The 16,695-nt window shown below is 40.7% G+C and overlaps 1 protein-coding gene across 2 annotated transcripts in view; it reads left to right on the forward strand.

The window, feature by feature from the left end:
* bach2b (BACH transcriptional regulator 2b) overlaps positions 1 to 16,695 on the forward strand; it is a 124,527-nt gene that overhangs the window by 48,992 nt on the left and 58,840 nt on the right. The gene's annotated exons all lie outside the window — the stretch shown is intronic.

Below are 16,695 nucleotides of genomic sequence, written 5' to 3' on the forward strand. Positions count from 1 at the left end.
CAAGTCTAAGTTAAGTCTCTAGAACAATTCAAGTCTCAAGTCTCTGGGGACATTTTCTACATCAAGTGTCTAGTCCAATTCAAGTCTCTAGTCTCTGAGGGCAAGACAAGTCTCTGAGGACATGTCCAGGTCAGTTTTCTAGTTTCTATGGGTATTGTGAGTTTCAAGTCTCTGGGGGCAAGTCCAAGTCACCTCCCTAGTCCAATTCATATCTCTAGTCTCTGAGAATGAGTTCAAGTCGAGTCTTTAGTCCAATTCAAGTCTGAAGTCTCTGAGAAATGTCTATGTCAAATCTGTATTTTTTTTAAGACTCTAGTCTCAGAGGACAAGTCCAAGTTAAGTCTTTAATCTCTGAGGATATGTAAAAGTCAAGTCTCTAAACTCTGGTGACAAGTCCAAGTCAAACCTCTAGTCTCTCAGGACAAGTCCAAGTCAAGTCTCGAAGCTCGACTCAGAAGTTATAAAGCAAGTCTTTCTAGTCAGTCCTAAATCAAGTGTCAAATTCTCAAAGCAGACGAGTCAGAGTTAAGTTGTAAATGTTCCTCATTTCTGCACCGCAGGTACGACTGTAGTCCAAGTCTCACGTCACCTCTGCATCGACGTCCTGTTTTTTAAGAAAACCTGTGTCATAACCAGATCCAGGCATCACTGTGAGACTGAAAAACACATTCATGTGTGTGACTAACGTCATCCCCCAGAGGGGGTGGACTAACGAATGTGATCAATCCAAACCTCCGTGCTCTGTTTTAGCAAGCTGTGCTCAGTTTGACTAAGACGGTCAGCACTATGCAAAATTCAACACAAAGCAGAAAATATGGCAGCATCCAGTACGACAGTTCACCCTGCCCTGAATTGACTCCAGTTCCACCTAAACCAGTTTGCCAGCTTGCTGCCAAGAGCTAAATGCAGAGATGTTTTGCTCACCACGCTGAGGAAAACAGAGTCTCAAACAGACAAACCAAACCCTCAGAACCAATGCTGCGGTCACACATGATGGATGAATTTTCCTGTTTGCCTTCGTAAGCGGCGCTACTCAGATTTTAGGTGTTAAACACAGAAGCTGTTAAACAACTCTGAATTCTGGTGAGGTGAAATGTAAATGCTTACTTTTATTTTGAGGCCAGATCCTGATGACTGGTGATCCTGATCAATCAACTCAATGAGATGCAGGAAAATGACAGTGTCTACTCAGGGGGTAAAGCTGACAATCACACGCTGTACAGCAGCTGAGGCAGGCACGTGTGTCCGCAGTGATATTGAGTGGCTTTGAGTCAATGGCTGGCTTTACATTAGAACATATTGAGCAGCGAGCTGGGCCATGCACAGAGAAATGGGGCACGTGTAGGACTTCACCATGGATGGAGAACAACGCAAGCAGCTGGTTAAGGTTGAATACCTACTTCTGACATATGGAACAGCACCCATTCATCAAGGTCTGGAAAATAGATCACCTGCTATCACGTTATCCCTAAGTGTGTGCTCTTATCTCATGGTAGTGTGGACAGTGTCTGGATCACTGTGCACCACATGTTGGCTTGTTCATTTGCTGGAACTTAGCTATTAATGTCAGAGTTGTTGTAATCTGTGAAAGAACCGGTTGGTTTTGCACTTTGAGACATCCATTATTTCTTTATTATGAAGCTACTTTTTTCTTGCTTGCTTTGATTTGCAGCATGCTAATACATTTTGCAGAAACGCTCAAAATAATTAGTCAACAAAAGAGTAAATTGGAAAAAGATATTAGAATTTAATTTTATTTATTACTTCATATCATGACGGCTGATGTTGCACACAAACATTGCTGATAATGGCACTTAAAACAGATTTTTATTGGCCTAATTCTGGGACCTCATTTATTGCGAGTCTCAGCCGAATTAGGCAACTCGTGCGGCCAGGCTTCCAGCAGGCTGAGTTTCGCCCAATGCTGGGCCAAGTCATTTTTGATAACAGCATCAGCAGCTGGAATCGGGCCAGTTTATTTGGCCCAGTTCTGGGGCATCATTTATCACAAGTCTCAATTAAAACAGGCAACCAGATGTGGTCTGACTTATTTCTTCTGGCATGCTGACCTTGGGCCAGTAGTGGGCTAGGTCATTTTTTATCACATCCTAGTGGTGGCAATGTCAACAGCTTGGTATAGGGCCATTTTATCTGGCCTGATTCTGGGGTGTCATTCATCCTGAGTTTTAGCCATGTTAAGTAAACGGCTGCAGCCTTACTTATTTTTCTAGTGTGCCAAGTTAGGGCCAATGCTGGGCCAGGCCATTTTTTTAAAAAAAGGCCCAGTGATGATAGTTTCAGCAGGCATAACTGGCACATTTTATTTGGCCCAATTTTGCAGCATCATTCATCCCAAGTTTCAGCCATATCAGGCAACCAGACTTGGCACATCCAGCATGCTGAGTTTGGGCGATGCTGGGCCAGGTGTTTTTGGATAAAGGCCCAGTGATGGCAGAGCCGCCAGCCGGAATCCGGCTAGTTTATCTGGCCCGATTCTTGGGGGTCATTCATCCCAAATATCGGCCAAGTCAGATAACTGGACGTAGCCTGACTTATTTAATTCCAGCACACCAAATTTGGGCCAAGTCGTTTTAGCTACCTGGGACTGTACTTAACTGTATTCACTGACATTTTTCAGGACTCTTAATGATTGTGGGGTGTAATTTATCTGGATTGTCAGCCAATCCGGGCGCACAAGCACAGCAGGACTTATTTCTTCCAGCCTGCTGAGTTTGAGCCGATGCTGGGCCAGGTCATTTTTGTCCCAGTAAAAGCAGTGTCAGCAGCCAGAATGGGTCCAACTTATTTTGCCAGATTCTGAGGTGTTTTTTATCCAGAGTCTCAGCAGAGCCGGGCAACTGGATGTGGCTTGATATTTTTCTACTAGTGTGCCAAGTTTGGGCCAATGCTGGGCCAGGTCATTTTGGCCACGTGGGACTGTAAGTAATTGAAATGTACCTCTCACCTTAAGTAAATACGTTGAAAACGTGTTTGTTGTTGTTGTGCATCCTGGGAGTGATAGATAATGATGGGAAAATAGTGCCCATGTCCCTGGGTGACACTTTAAAGCTATTAAAGGGCAAGAGGTCGAGGCCAGCCTCTTTATGGTAATGTCTGCAGGGTTCCAGACAGTTAGAAGAGTTTCTTCCTGATAAAAGCCTGAGGGGGCAGTTCATGCGGCCTGTGTGTGGTCATGTTTGTCCCCACCCACCTCAGCAGATTAGCTGCACAGTTAATGCTTAGCTGAACAGAATGTCCAGGGTCTGTGAGACACGTCCAGCACTTCTGAGAGAGATTTATCAGACGCTCTCTGTGAAGAACCTGTTGTTTTCAACACTTGCAGCTGAAATGCCCGTCCTGTTAGCTCTGATTCATCATACACAGTCAACATGGGTGCTGTCCTAGATAAGCTCTGATGTTCTATAATAAGGCTGATGCTTATATATATCACGACTGCATGATGCAGGCATTCTTTTAATTTATTTATTTTTTTCAAAAGGGCGATTTAAAGGGCACAAATAATGACAGATGAGACATAAATCTACTCTGTAACATGAAGCTTTTTATGATTATTATTGTCATCTGGCCAGTTTGTGTCATTATGAATCCATTGAAAGATTAGGCCGCTAAAAATAGCCTGTTACAATAGGGGACTTAGTGCACAGTCTGAACCATAAACAAACAAATGGCTATTTCTCCCCTGTCTGCCAGTGTTTCAGGGAGTAATTTGCGGTGTGCAGAGAGGTTGACCTCGGTCAGGAAACAGCGGCAGGATAAAGAAGGGCCATTTAGCCCTGTTTGGAGCTTAACAGTGGCATTCTCGCAGGCCGCGTACACTGTGTGGTAGCTGTACCGCCACAGACGAGCAAAAACGCTTAGGACGCTCGAGTGGAGATGTGCATCAATCATGCCTTCCAAGAATTGTGTGCCACTAGAAAAGCCAACGTCCTCCCGCAGACCACCGTCCAACGTGTCATTTCAGCCAAAGTCGCCTCTCATCCGCAAATAGCAGCAGCTTGCGTCTGCGCTTTTTTCCCCCAGAGGTTTCCACAGGGCTGATCTGAGAGGAAGGCCGGCCTCCTCCGTCAGTGACTGTAATATTTGTTCAGTACTTTAAGGAGAGCAGCACAGGAGGGTGACCTTTGAGAGTATTACTACCTGTGAAACTGAAAAGTGTATAAAAGTTGGTTTTTCCTGCAGCAATTCTGCAGCACACGGAGATCAGTGTGTCTTTGGCAGTAGCAGCTGGTGCAATAAATTAGTACTTCAAATAATGATTATTTTTTTATCACTCAATCTGATTAAATGTTCATTAAGTAACCGAATGGAGCCTAAAGAATATGAATTTTTGATGTAGTTCTTTTCTGATTTGTAATGGCCCATCCTAACATAAAATGACCACTCTGTGCATCCATCCGTCTGTCAGCATCCATTTTCTCCTCTATCGGTTGCCCAGTCTATCTGAAATTTCACACTGAAAGTTGAAAGTTGTGATAGGTAGAGATTGACAAAGCTCTCATTCACCCACTGCCCATACCTATTTTGTATAAAAATAAGGACTGTCAAACAGTTTATACTGTGATTAATTAATTGAAATTAACACATTATTTTGACAGCCCTAATAAAACTTCTTCATACTTAAAATTGACTTGCTTGTTCTTCTGTCCGTGGAGTCGGTGAGTGAAAACTTGGACAGCACCGCTCTGCTATGTCAACCCACATTGTGGTTGAAAGGGGAATTGCAGCTTGAATGACAGAAAAAAACTGCTACTTTTTCATTCTTTCACAAGACCTCTTGTTGTTACAAAGCATTTTTTAAGCCTGTTTATTTGCATTTTTGGCAAAGTCTGCACCAACAGATAGGTCTGTGGTCTGCACAAGGTTGAAGTCCACATGTAGTTGCGGGGCACACATCCTCAAGTATGGACTAGTTTGTTTCAGAGCCATAACGGTGTATGTAATGCACCAGGGGGTCTTGAAGTGGCCTTTCTCTCAGATGTGTGGTCATGTGCACGTGTCATGTGATATTCTTCCTCTACACTTTAAATTACCAGTGAAACGGAAGTTAGAGCGTCTTTAGCTTCTGTTCTGTGACACATTTCCCAGTTAAATGAAATGTTTGAGCGGTGCACAGTTACAAGATAGATTTAATTCAAATCCTTTGCATTTGATTGGACCGTTAAAAGTGGGTATTGGCTCAACACACCTCCCTCACAGGAGGATGAGGGTAGGATGAATGAATTGGAACTTGTCACATGTTGTGGAAATGAAAGCAAAGGTTTGGATTTCCTCAGAATGCTGTGCAACTATGTTTTCTCTTGTTTGGTGGGTGTGTCAGAGGTGTACCCAATTAGCAGTGATGTGTACAAACCAAAATCTGGTAGATCTTTACTTACTTCATTAAAAACGTTTGTTTTTATTTCACACTTGCTTTGGCATGTAGATGTATGCTTCCCATGCCAATAAAGCCCCTTATAATTAAATATAATTCAACCCAGCTGTATTAAAAGGCAGTGCGCCTGCAGAACACAACAGGGTATTGCAAAATCAGTACACCATAGTTTCTGTTAAATGTTTGGCTATATTTTGTTGGTGCTGAATGTTGCCCTGGTTTTACAGAAAGAGAAAAGACAGGTATTTGATGTAAAAATACTGATTATTTTGACATGTATTTGGCATTTAACAAAATATAAATGATCAGTTAAAACAGGAACATGGAATTAATACTTTTTTTTCTTACTTTTTCATTTTATTGGCTCTTTAACAACAAATATCCCACTACAAACAATTTCAGATCAGCATTTAATAATAAAGACTCTTCTGGGTAGTTGTGTAACACCTTGGCTTCAGAAAGTCTGCACACTGACACCTTACAGCCATATACTAGGTTTTAACCTGTAGACTTGTTTCAGTAGTGTTGAATCAGATTTCTTTTTTTTCTTTTTTTTCTTTTGAGTGAACTGGTAATTATCTCAAAAAGGTTTTTTTTACACTTCTTTTTATCTCTAAATGTTTTTAATGACAGCCGTATAGAGTGGGTGGATGTATGTTATTTATTTCTTTATTCAATTTAGAAAATAATTAAAATAATAATGTGAAATATTCGAAATGCACATATAAAGTAAATGAAATAAAAAATTGAAAAAAAATCAAATGCTAGACATATCAGCATCAACACCTCACCTGAAATGAAAAGTAACGTTCATAAATATATTTTTTTTAAAAGAGGTTGCAATTTGTGAGAAACGATATTCGTGTAGCCTCTCATTGTATGCTTAATTTAATTTAATGTTTGAGAGGAAAAAAAAGTATTTTGAAGTCACTGTTAAACACACTGAGGGTTAATTATTTATTTTTGCAGAGAATTAAAACCTGACTCATCCAGGGTCCTAAACTCTTCTAAGTCCTTTGCCAGTTTAGAGAAGTTATAGCTGTCGGAAATTCTGAAAATCTCTGACTCAGCCTTCCCAGCTCCACTGCTCATAATTTCAGTGTGAAGGATATGACATGAACGTGGTTCTGTAGGGTTGTCACTCATAGCAACTCCTTCACATTACACACTCATTTGATCCAGTGTTAGTATGTAAAATATTTAGTTTAGTGGAGCTTGAAAGGGAAAACAGAACACCTCTCTGACAGTGAGGGAAAATTTGTTCCCAATCTGAACCACTTTGACTTGAAAAAACATTTGCATATGAGTAACGTTAATTCCCCCTTGATTGACTGCTGAATAAAACAGAGCAGAAAAATTTCCCTCAGTCACTCTTTTCATGTTTGCTCTGAAAGGGAAATTTACAAGCAGGAAACACTAAATGGCTTCTGTCATATCTTTGCTTTTTAAAATCAGTTTGTGTGTTTATCTTTTAAAGGAGGTGGATCAACGGAGATATGAACATTCAATTTGGCATTATATTCATCAGTCAGCCTCGCTGCTCTCATAATGACACTAACGAATGGCTCTGGGATGGCGAGACTGCATGGATGATGAATCCGATATTTGACAAAGTGTATGTCGAGCGTTTCTGTTTAACTTGTTGCTCCTTTTTTAAGTGTTAGAAAAACATAAATCACATCAGCAGAGGATCGATGCATGAAAACAAATAATCCAGCTCCAACTGGCTGTGTGCTGCCTATAGATATGGTGCTTTCAACCGATTACTGGATTAGTCATTTCCAGCCGTGATGGAAAAATCAATCATCTGCCGTATATATACCATCAGTGTCTGTGCTGTGCGGAGCTGTGGTCGCCGTGTACAGTGTTCAGGTCTCTGACTCGTTCAACACCCACCTGCTTTTGCACTCTCCTCTCCTTGAACTTGTTAAAAATTCAGTGTTTTAATCAAGAAAAAAATCAATAATTCCAGAGATAAATATTGATCTCTCGATATTGACTGACTGGGATAAGACTGTGACGGAGGTATTTGAGCAGTGGCCTTTCACTGTGTGTGTGTGTGTGTGTGTGTGTGTGTGTGTGTGTGTGTGTGTGTGTGTGTGTGTGTGTGTGTGTGTGTGTGTGTGTGTGTGTGTGTGTGTAAGGGTGCAGCAACAGTGGTGGATCCTCCTATAGAGGACCTAGACGGCAGTCTAGGGCACCCTTCTCAACCCCACCCACCCAATTTATTTATTTTTAATGCCTCCATGACTGAACTAGCTGTGGCCAGAGGCATGTTTTAAAGTTGTCCGTAGGTTTGTCCCATTCTCGCTAATGTAATAACTCAAGACCATTTTGAGTAAATTTCTTAAAATTTGGCACAAACGTCCACTTGGACTGATGAACTGATTAGAATTTGGTAGTTGGAGTTCAAAGGGTAACTGAGACCTTGCCTCTGAATCATTCTTATGAGTGCAATATCTCAAGTACACCTTGAGGGAATTTCCTTAAATTTGGCCCAAATGACTCAGTGATGAAGTAAACCGTTACTCAGCACTATATGTCAGAAACAGAAGGGGAGACATTTGGTCAGATACTGAATTGGTGGCATTAATCTCGGGAGTCCACCTTGATGCTGTGCTGATTGTAGAGATCTTCTGTGCTGCCAGGGGAAAGATGTGTGTGATTGTGTCTGTTTTCACAGACATTGATGTAAACTGCATCTTGATTGTTGCACGGAGGCATATAACCATGAGGCGGTAATTCTTTGTTTGTTGCACAAAAATCAAGCATAAGGGAAAAAAAAAAATCTGAAAATCTAATGCTAACAGTCGGTCTGTCATTGGGGTACCACCTCAAGCCCTGGCAATCCTGCTAATGTACTCCTCTGTGATCATCACAGTCAGAACATGCTAGAGCCTGGAGTAAGAGACTGCGAAAAAAGGCAAAAGGGCACCTTACAAATAAATTAAAGGACAAAATTTGCAAATTTTCACTGTATTCTTGTATTAATGATATTAGTTTTTGTATTTCTAAGCTGTTTGTGTTCATGTCTAGTTAGCTCTTGTTTTTGTTAATACAATAAATGGTCGGGTGTCAGGGGAAGCTTGCCCAGGGCACCGAAAGTGCTTGCATTGGCACTGTGCATTAGCCAGGATTTCTTCACCCTACTGTCACGGTGTTAAAGTGCACAGCACACATTAATAGTCAGATTGCAACACTGTGTTTAACAGATTGCTCTAATAGCTGCATGACACAGCTGGCCCACCCATGTGTAAATAAATCATAGGTTGGATCCAAACATTACTCAGGAGGGCTCTGCCTTTTTATCTCTGCCAGAGTGTGACAGAAAAAATGTTGATGTCGCAGGTTGTGAAATTACTTAAATGCTACCAGACGGACATCATCCCTGCAGACTGACTGGCTCTGAGTTTCAATCGAATTTCCATCATGAATTTCAATCTGTATATATGACTTCATTTATGTTTTTTACACTTAGATCCAAGTGATCAAAACCAACAACAGAAAAAAAACATTAGACACACTCTTCTTTGGTGATGCAGTTCCTCCTCCTTGCGAATATTTCCATTGTGACTTGTGATGCCTGGGCGTGCAAAGCGATCTAATAAATAAGCAGTGCTTTCTCTTCTCAGGTTGAGTCATCAATACTGTTGCCCAAAAGCCACGAAACCGCACTCTGTGTCACATCTGCGCACACTTGAAACCGTAACCTTTCAGTCTGTGCCCTCGCACTTGATTTGAGGCAGTCTTGGCTCATGTTGGCGTGCTGTGATAGCTGTCACTGACCTATGATACATGCTCTGCACCCTGACTTTACAGTAGATTATAAGATATATGTATATAATGAGTTATGTTATGTCAGTTAGGAGAGTTAGGGGCTTAAATTCTACTAGTTTTAACGACACAATGTTGGATGCGTGATCATTTTTGTGATGTTATTTTGTGGTTCTCAGTCATGTCAGGTACTGGTGTTCAAATCAGTAAAAGCTGACTAATGACTGCTTGGTGTTAAATCTGCAAACTTTTGCACAAAGTTGACACAGCCATGCTTCACCAAATGCTTTGAAATGAGGACAGTGGTTACAGAAACCACTGAGACTGAAAAGGCATGTAGAAGCAGCTACATTGATAGTGTGCACTCGGGTCACAGACTCTGCAATATATCACAGCACGTTACCTTTCACTACTCTGACACCAATAACACAGTGTGTTCCCTTGTGATGCTGCAGACATTTAACTCTCACCATTATGGCAGTTGCTTTCTCTCTAGGCAGATGAGCCTAGTGCCACATTTGGCTAAGATTACATACACTAAATATTAATTAAAGTAATAGTCTGGATTTTTTTGAAGTGGGGTTTTACAAGGTACTTATTCATAGTCTAGTGTATTACGTAAGGTAGATATCAGTGATCACTGCTGTGGATGGGGGCCAGCAAGAAAACATATTTTACCTAAAAGTAGCAATATTGTTTTAAATGTGTCCTATATTGAGGGCATTTTCACTGCTTCCCTTTAATCTCAGATGCCACTAAGACTTCTTTACACCTTGCATTAAAAGTTCATTGAGTGTTGTGTCCAGATTGTATCTAAATATGATTTAACCTGATGACATATATACACCTGGTATTAATATGAGTTTTCAGGGTCCACATTTACCCCCTTTCCACCAACATGGAACCACACCTTATTTTGAACCATTCAGAGCATTTTGACCAAGAATAAATTGGTTCAGAACCCAAAAAGTTGGTTCTCAGCTGGAACCAAAAAAGCAGGTTGTCCTTGATTACAGTGTTTCCACATAAAACTGGTGGCGAGATGGGCTGGTTCACTAAATAATACAAAGGTTCCAGGAATCCTAAAAGGAACCAGTTCAAGAATCAGAACTAATCAGGTGGATAAGGAGAGACCAAGATCCAATTGAGCGCTGATCGCTCTGTCTAGCTGAAACAACCAAACAGTTGATGCCATTGTACACCACTTGCTCATTCATTGCTTCTTAAATGACTCCGCTGCAATACGAATTGCCAAGTATCAGTTCTATAGTTTCGTCTGACCAAAATGAAAGCAGAGACTTGGTCTCATCTTGACTTGACTTTGCTGCTTCTTTCTTGCTAGTGGCTTAGCTCGCTAACTGGCTTGTTGCTGCTGCCTCACTGATTTGGAACAGTAATGCACAATTACATATTTCCGCCCATGTCGTTGTTGTTGTATGTGGCTTTAAAACACAATTGCATTTTAAACTTGTGTTCAATTTTGTCACAATATGACTGACAACCTCCAGAGATGGTATCTCCAATCGGATACAAATCCTCAATGCCTTTTGGGTGCTTTTAGACTTTCATGTGGTCAAGGGACTGTCTGATTGCAATCTGATCACCCAAAATGCATTTTAATCCAAGGCGTAAAGGAGGTCCAAGACTCTCAGCATATGTAACAATAACTTTTTTTTTCTTCTCAGAAACAGCGTTGCAGGTTTTGGCTTATGTGTACAGTAAGTTGGACGAATGCCACGAGTAACCTCACAGCATTTTTTTTATCACTAACATTTTTTGGAGCTTTTAACCACATCTTCCTTAGAAGATTGAGTTTGCTGACTAGTTGTCATGGAGATGGCTCAGTTCAGTTCTGTGATATCAAAAAAGAAATAGATACTAGTGTTTCAAAGGTCAAGAATGAGCTTTTACACTCCACTCTCAAAGCATTGTCTCATTCAGGTGACAATTTTGAACCTTTTGGCACCAATACCAACATTCTCTTTTCGCTATCTTACTTTGAGGAAGGTTAATATGTCTTACAACTTAGCTTCTTTTGTTGAATAAAAAAAGTGTCACATGTGTCTTCGGACTTTGTCCAAATATGAGAAAATATTTAATCAAAGATTAAGAAACAAGAGTAACAATCTGCCCAAACATTAGCTGTTTCTCCTGGCAAATATATTCCTGTTTTTGGGGAGGAAACCTAGATTACTTTCACTTTCATTCCAAAATGTGTGACATTCCTATACAGCATAGAATTTGTAAGGGACAGATGGGAGTGGATGGCGGTGCATATATAGCACATGACTTTGACACCAGAGACCAAGCTTCCTGTCCTGCTTCATGTGTGTTGTTAGGTTTCGGCCATTAATGCACTTGGTCAAGGTTAGGGAGAGTGTGTGGTTTTGGTCAAACAGTGAAAATGTTTCCTCGTTTATCTTGTTCAGCGGTATTGACCCCTGTAACCAAGTGCTTTGAGCTGCCTGAGGATAACCAGGCAACATATTAATCATGCTTTTGTTGCCAGAAGTTAATCCTTCAGAAAACAAATGAAATATGCTGCCAGTGAACATTTTGCAGAAAAGGTCAGTAGGAACATTTGAAGTGTTTTAACCACGTATGACCAGGCTTCTGCAAATAAAGACATTACATTTTGGGACTGCTGCACCTTATATTTATACTGTCTAATTTAAACCTGTTGTCCTAATTCGTGGACACTTTTATATGGTTGCAAAAGTACAATACACTAATCCATGTAAAAACAAGATGGTAGTCATTTCTGCCAAGCTAAACCAACACAAAATCTCAACGCAGAAAAGATACAAAGCCAGATTAAACTTGATGGTCGAAAGTAATTTATTTATGTTTAATGAAGTTTGAAGTTTGATATGGCACACAACTCGTTACCATGGTCAAAATTTGTCATATTTAAGATGCTGTAAATTATGAAATATGAAATATGAAATATGAAATGAAATACTTGTTTGAAGACATTGGGACTTTATTATCCTTGTATAAGGACATTAGGACTTTTTTTATTGCATTATCGTAGAATTTCAGTCAAGTGCAACGGACTGTTCCAGTGGGAATATAATCTGCATCTGAGAAAAATCAACAAAATTTACAGCCAGGATTACGTTTCCTTGACTTTAGCATGTAGCTAAATGTAGCAGTGTACTTGCAGCTGAGAATGACTTTAATGAAAAAACTTGCATGAAAACTTTGTACCATGAAAAATCAACAATTAAAGCTGATAAAACAAAATCTTAACAACCGGCAAAATAACTCCCTTTAACCTGAACCGAAAAACTTATGCTGCTAGTCTAAACGAACAACTTCATTTAACTGCACAAAAACTACACATTTGACCCCCTGTTATTTATTGAGTGTTGCAGTATGCATGTGTAGGTTACACTTTCTCTGTAGTGCACCAATTGGTCACATAGTCCAGTCCCCTTCCCCATGTGCACATATATTTTCACTCTCACATCACTTCCTAAATTAGCTCCCTCATACTGTGTGGCTGCTGCTGCCAGTGGGTCATCTAACCCACTATGGCCATTCTCTGGCCGGGTAATGTGAGTGTGCATGTAGCTCCGCTTCAAGTGTTGGTACATGTGAATGTGTTGCAGCCTCTCGTTCTCCGTCATGCCCCTCGCAGTGACAGCTTCGGCTGTTCTGTAGAACCCCAGACACGCGCTGCCCGAATGACATATAGGCTTTTATGTGACCTGACTGATTACCTCAGAGTGGGCAAACTGAGCGAGGTGAAAGTCGGCAAACATAGTTACACCCTTCAGACTGTGACGGATCATTCTGTTAACACTTCGAATCACAGTCACAGTTAGTCATATGGTGAGAAGCATAGGCACTGATTTATTTGGAGTTTTCATGCATGGGAGGCGTTACAGCCTCTGAAAATTAATTTTGAAACATTATTTTTAGGTATTCTTGTTAAGCAACCAATCAGGTTTTCTCAGCAAATACAATACAATACAATGCTGTTATCAAAGTAATAATGAGACAGACTGTCAGGCACAGGTCCTGACCTTACCTGACCTGACCAGGGACAGGAGTCAGACTGGGTCGGCCTCATTGAGTCTGGTAAACTACTGATGTACTGCCTCGCGTCTCCAGTTTGTGCGCCAATATGTGGAATACGTGAATAGATCCACATTTTTAAAATGTGTAAAAAATGCTCTATGAATCTCCTTTATATGTGGCTTTTGTCTGCAGTGGGAAACTTTACACCCCGCATTCATTTCCAGGACAAATAACTAATGAGGGGCCACAGGTATTTACTGGCTGCAGCTCCAGTCTGCATCGACGGACACATGACCCCCAGATAGAAGCGTTATCTTTCACCCCTTTTCCAGGGAAGCCGTTTGTAACATCTTTGACTTTTTAAAAAAAATCTCTGCCCTTAATTCCATCGGTCTTGTGAAAAAAAGTTATTAATTTCAAAAAATTACCTAAATTACTTTTGAAAACAACCTGTCACCTTGATGCTAATTTCTGGGACCTGTATTAGCCTAATTGAACTGAAAAAAACATCTTGAGTAACATGTCATGAATTTTCGTCAACCAGAACGTTGAGTTTTCGCCGACTAAAACTAGGTAAAACTATGAAGGATAAAAATGACTTAAATGTAACTAAAACACCTTTTTTGTTTCAAGACTAAGACTAAATCTAAAATTGTTGCCAAAATTAACACTGGTCAGAGGGAGTATTGCTGTTTTCATCGTCAAACATCCAGTATGCTGCCTGCACGCTCACCTTATCTGACTCTGTAAAAGGAAGAAAAGAAAGAAACGCAAAGTGTATTCTTAAACAAGCTTGTTTGTGAATAGCAGAGAGACAAGAACCACTCACATTATCTTTTCTTCTCATGCACAGCCTTTCACAGCGGCCAGAACAGCAGAACAAGATGTAGCAACCAAACAAACAAATAAACAAGGACGAATTTCACGTCAAAAGGCGCCAGCACGGCGTCCAGCTCGAGCCTTGAATTATTTAGACATGTTAGATATCTCTTTGTGTTTGTCAACGGTGTATTACAATCAGTCGCATCAGTAGATGTTGTCTTTCATCTTCCTCACAGCCTGCCGTTGCCGCACTTTGATCTCAGCTGGATATTTATACCATTGCTCCGGTTTTGCACATGCATACATGTTGCTACAACAACAAAAGCTCTTGCGTGTGTTCTTAAAACTTGAGATGTCGCACATGTAAGAGTAATGTGTGAATAGCTGCTTTTCTTTGCCATATCAACAGAGTCATACCCTTCAGCCCACTCAGACGTACAAACATGATCACACACACACACACACTCTTGGCTTTGCACACGCACGCACGCACACACACCCACACACACATACATGCGTACAGACGTGGCTTTTGAAGGTTTTGACGTGGGCGATGCCTCTGTGTCAACTCTTTCCTGTGGGGAGACTTTCCACTTGCCTTTTTTTCCATGAGAGCTCTGAGCTCTTTGTCAAAATTGACGGTTGAATTTTAACTTCATGCGCGCGCTGAATTTATTGTTTTGCATAAAGGCTCCCACCTCAACCCTACCCCCCGCTCTTCACTCCATCCGTTTTTTCCCATTAATAATGCAGAACATAATCCAGTCTTGGGCACACTCATGCTTGCAGCCCCTTGGCCTGCCAATCACTGGCCTAATTAGCACAAGATCTGCTCCTTCTCTGGTGGCTGCTGGAAAAAAAAACACCACATATCCTAATCCAGTCCCTCTAAGCCCGCTGTCCCTCTTGGCAGTGACAGTTTTGGGGTGTTTCGTTTCCATCGTGAGGTGGTTTTCTGTACTTGCAGACTGAGGTGTCTGCTCACTTGTTTCCTTGTTGATTCAGCCAATTGCACAGGAAGAGGTTTAGACAGATTTTTGTGTGTGCAGGTATACCTCATCACTATCGGTGCAAATATCAAGCATGAGGTAGGACATGCAATAAGCATCCGCTATTCTTTTTAGATTCTGTCAAAGGCTATACTTGTACTTTGTGATGACTCTTGTGCATGTCCTGCAGTAATGTATGGCTGCTGTGATATTTATATTTTAAAGGAGACCTATTATGCTCATTTACAGGTTCTTACTTGTAATTTGAGTTTCTGCTAGAACATTTTTACATGATTTAATGTTCAAATAACACTATATTTTCCTCATGCTGCCTCTGCTGAAAAACCTGTATTCACCATCCATGTGAAACACTGTTTTAGTGCCCATTTCTTTAAGTTATTATATTCCAGCAGGAATGTGATCCTAAATTGGGGAGCAATCAAGAAACACTCTCAAACAGGATTATTTTTCCCTGATGTTAGCATCTAGCTACATGTAGCAGTGTACTTGCAGCTGTGGAGTAACTGTCACGTAGCATAGTGGCACTGTCTAGCATAAAAAATCCCCAATTAAAGCTTCTTAACCAAAATCTTCACAGCAGGACGTGTTCCAGCAGGAATATAATCTGAAATAGTGGAGAAATGAACAACATCGGCATGTAGCTACATGTAGCAGTGTACTTGCTGCCAAGAAATGGCCATAACAGCGTGTAATGGCACCTTCTACCATGTAAAGTCACAAGCTTCAAATAAAACATCACAACCAAACATGTTTCAGTAGGAATATGATCCAGAATTGGGGAAAAAGTTACAAAATTGGAAACCAAGATTACAACTTTCCATGATGTTAGCATGTAGCTAAATGCAGCAGTGTGCTTGCAGCCCCATAATGACTTCAACGCAGCATAGCTGCTCTTTCTGCCATTAAAAAAATCTCTGATAACATTGTTTTTTAAAATAAAATTATAACTAAGGGGGGCTCCAGCCCCCCCGCGACCCTTACGAGGACAAGCGGTTACAGAAAATGACTGACTGACTATAACTAAGGGACGTGTGGAAGAAGGAATATGATTCGCAATCAGGACGAAATTCAAATCAGGAAACAAGATTACATGTCTCTCTGACGTTAGCATGTAGTGTTGTAGATATGTATTGTAAACACTTATAGTCGTGTGCCTGGAGTACGTGACCATATTAAGAAATCTGTCACAAGCGGATGTCAGCTTGTCTTGAATGTAGAGAAAACATTGGAAACAAGCATATTTAGAACGGTCTGAAGTCTGAGGTGTTTGCTCACAGGGATTACCTTTACACATGTGTACCTCATTATTTGAAAACTGACCGTGTTTTACAACAACATCTGACATTGTAACATTATATATACAACAGAAAATGAGGAAAAACCTAATAAGTCCCTTTTAGGGCTGAAGCTGAGTCAAATGAAAATCAAAATGAGTCTGAGTCATGTTGAGTCACACCACAATGTTTGGCAGACTGTTCAAAACTGAAAATCAAATTCACAGATATCGCAGATACTGTTTGTCAGACATATCAAAGAGGAGATTAAGCAAAGACAAATGGCTTCTTAAATCATGTGAAGACCAAGACAGAGCTGAGACACAGCCGCTGTGCTGCAGACATTTGAAACAGCAAGCCAGTCTATAGATAACCCCAGTGTTTCTATCACATGTGC

The sequence above is a fragment of the Plectropomus leopardus genome, chromosome 16 (assembly GCF_026936395.1).
Source record: "Plectropomus leopardus strain MGB_pleo_1.0 chromosome 16, ASM2693639v1, whole genome shotgun sequence".
Lineage (NCBI taxonomy): Eukaryota > Metazoa > Chordata > Actinopteri > Perciformes > Serranidae > Plectropomus > Plectropomus leopardus.